Raw genomic sequence first — 3,588 nt, forward strand, 5'->3', positions numbered from 1 at the left:
TGTTTTGTCCTCTTAAAATTCTGTGTCTTACCCTTATCTTCTTTATTGCCATCAGCAAAAATACCTACTTTCTCCTAATTATTTGATCAGCAGTGACAGAAAGGATGAGTTCCTGTTTGTTAGATTTGCTCAGTATGTTTTATAGTTGCTAGGTGATACCAGCCAGTACCAGCCAAAAATACTTAATAATCCTCAGATTAAATTTTCTCGTTACTTCTCCTTGAAGCAGCGCGAGGCACCTGCACCAGACTGATTTAGACTGCATTATAAAACGCCTCGGATTAAAGAAACATTCTGATTGGTCCACAGATTAATGTAAAGGGCAGATTAATTTTTGTGAACTACTAGTTCAGCTGAAACAGCTGTTTATATTTTAAACTGCTAACCACATCATATTCTAGCTCACAGAAGTATGATTTTCCTAACAATGAAGATATCCAAAAAAGAAACTAATAAGGCATATCTAAGCAGGGTGTTTGGTAATCATGAGATAACACTCTGGAGGGATTAGAAGCATGAGGCTACATTTCTGTCAAATTATTAGCTCATAATAACCCCTTCCTTCTTGTCACACCTGACTGCATAATTCCTATCCAATTAAAAGTGACATTTTCCTGGTGATGTTAGCAATTTAGGTGCAGACTTTCTTTTGTGCTTCAGAATCTGTTTGGAAAACAGATCACTGAAAATTGGATATTTCTTTGTTCCTCAGTTACTCTCATACATACTTGGTAAGGAAATTTTTCTAGAATCTATCAGATGGAACTTGGAGACAGAATAAACCAATCTAGCTTTCTACATCAAGGAGTTGAACTTACATTACTTTATCCAATATATATTCTTTATGAAATCCCTTTATTATTCCAATTCGTTAGGCTGGTGGTTTCTTGCAGGTATAGACAATTTTAAGAATAAGGAATTATAATTCTAAATCATAGAAAAAGTCATTCATTGTACCTAGGACTGTGAACTTTATCATAAAATAATATCTCATATGTATATAATAATGAAAACTTTGTAATATACTTTTACAAAGTGCTAAATATTTGTATATGGACACACATCCATATATAATTACATGCACACACATATTCATAGGGTCATATGAAAGAAATCTTTAAAGATATTCCACGATTACTACACTTCTTTTTAAATTTTAATTTTTTATATTAATATCCAGACCTCAGCAATATGCCAGCATATGTATGAAATATCAGAAAATGCCTCAAAATTATATTTAATCCACTTTTATTCACTTAATATCACATCATCATATATCATATAAACATTTCCACTGTGTTACTATGATTTCCACCATTATACTTTCGTGTCTTAAGTTGTATCCTAATGTTACTGAGTTTCCAAAACTTACCAAAATATCTTCAGGTTTCTCACTTTCTTCCCTCTTAGTAATGATGCTGATATGAACATAATTTTACACAATTATTTGATTATCTTTGTCTTAATTATTTCCCCAGAATAAATTAAGGTGGTATACAAGATCTACATTTATGGCTTTTGCTACCTGTAACTGCCTTAGTCTGTTTGCGTTGCTATAAATAAATACGGGAGACCAGGTAGTTTATAAAGAGAAAAGACTGTAAAAGAAGCTTGGCATCAGCATGTGCATTTGGTGAAGCTTTGAGCTTCTTCCACTCATCCTGGAAGGTAAAGAAAAGCAAGGCGAGAAGAAGAAAGGGGAAAAGAGAGAAAGAAAGAGGAGGTCCAAGGCTCTTTTTAAGGACCAGCTGTATTAAGAACTCACTCACTTCCCCCCTCAGGGCAGGGCATTAATCTATTCATAAAGGATCCAATCCCAAGATGCAAACACCTCCCAGTAGGCCCCACCCTCAACATTGGCGATCAAATTTCCCAGTTTTAGAGGGCCAAATATCCACATTAAGCTGCCAATTATTAGGTACCTATGGTGTTTGGTAGATTCTAGATAAACATAGTTTCTGGTGCTTGAGAGACGCTATTAAATATAGTCCTAACTATACTGCATACCGTGCCTCACCACAAACTCTCTATTGACCTCATATTAATATTGAAACACACCAATTAAAGCAAATTAAGACAAATAAAGACAAATTTCACTTACTGTAACACGGTTTTACTGTATCATAAAATAGCTTGGTAAATGCACTATACAACTTTAGTTAAATGACAGTCAATACACTTTTCAAGTTCACTACTATATTTTTGCACTTCAGTAACAAACATGAACACTTAAAACTGCTACCAAGGACACATGGGAGTCCCGGAAGTGAGTCCTAAAACAGAAGCTTACTGACAGGACAGCATGCCCAGTTTAAATCGGGATTTTATTTATTTATTTCTGTATTTATGTATTTATGTATTTATGTTTGACCAGGTCTGTGTGTCAGTTGCTTGAGAGTGCCCATTTCTTGAGCTCTGGATAATGGGAAATTTAATTGATTAAAGTAACCATATGGCTTTAGGCCTGAGTTTGGCTCTACTACTAGCAGTGTGAACTTTATAAGTCACAAAAGAATGTATCAGTGGCCTGGTTTTGAGATGAGGTTAAGCTATGTCTTCATCCAGCCTCACATCACCACCATCACCACTGCATTTGTATTGAAAATTGATGAGCATTGCTTACAGCTCTGCCCTCCTTCCAGCTAGGGATCTTCCATTATTACATCTCTTGGCCAGTACATTTTTCTGTTCTAGTTTTGTACATCACTTATTATTCAAATTGGTCTTAGTGACAGACTATCTCAGGACTCCCTTTCAGAAGCCATTTATTTTATTTATTAGTATTATTATTATTATTTTACCATTTTGGCTGGGGCTGGGCTTGACCCCACCCCCCCAGTATATGGGGCCAGCACCCTACTCCTTAGCCACAGGCACCACCCTTCAGAAGCCCTTTAATCACCATTCTTTATCAAGTGTTTTGCCCCTCTCTGTCCATATAAACTCTTACAGGGCAAAACCAGAAAACTGTTTTCCAATAAAATAATACACAATGATGATGATGTATTTTCCAATAAAATAATATATAATACACCCAATAAAATAATACATAATGATGATGATGTATTCTTCTAGGCTTTCAATAGCCAGGATTGACAGGGTGTGGCAAATTTAAAATTTTATCACAGAACCCTGCAAGAAATTATTTCATGGTGTTAAAAATCTTTGAAATTTGTGCTTGCTTTGATAGCATATATACTAAAATTGGAATGATACAGAGAAGATTGGCATGGCCCCTGAGCAAAAATGACACACAAATTCATGAAATGGTCCATAGTTATAGCTACCAGAGAGGATTTCGCTTACAAAGAAATGGTAGAAATGACAGAAAGGGAATTTAAGTATGGATGATAAAAACAATCAAGGAAATTGCTGAGAAAGTGGGAAATCACCAAAAGGAAATCCAAAATCAGAATCAAAGAAGGGATGAAAGAGGTGAAGACTATAGAAAGGATATAGCAGAGCTGAAGGAGTTGACGCTGTCAATCAGGGAACATAAAGCTACAGTACAAATATCAATAGCAGATTAGACCACACAAGCAAAAGAATCTCAGAGGTTGAGGATAAAGCTCTTGAGTTAAACCAGGC

The 3,588-nt window shown here is 35.4% G+C and overlaps 1 non-coding gene across 1 annotated transcript; it reads left to right on the forward strand.

Moving 5' to 3' along the window:
* Nucleotides 1-3,174: 3,174 nt before the first annotated feature.
* LOC128576198 (U6 spliceosomal RNA) lies at nt 3,175-3,281 on the forward strand. Its single transcript, XR_008377302.1, has one exon. It is a non-coding gene; the product is annotated as a U6 spliceosomal RNA (small nuclear RNA).
* Nucleotides 3,282-3,588: the final 307 nt, after the last annotated feature.

This window comes from Nycticebus coucang, chromosome 23, assembly GCF_027406575.1.
Source record: "Nycticebus coucang isolate mNycCou1 chromosome 23, mNycCou1.pri, whole genome shotgun sequence".
Lineage (NCBI taxonomy): Eukaryota > Metazoa > Chordata > Mammalia > Primates > Lorisidae > Nycticebus > Nycticebus coucang.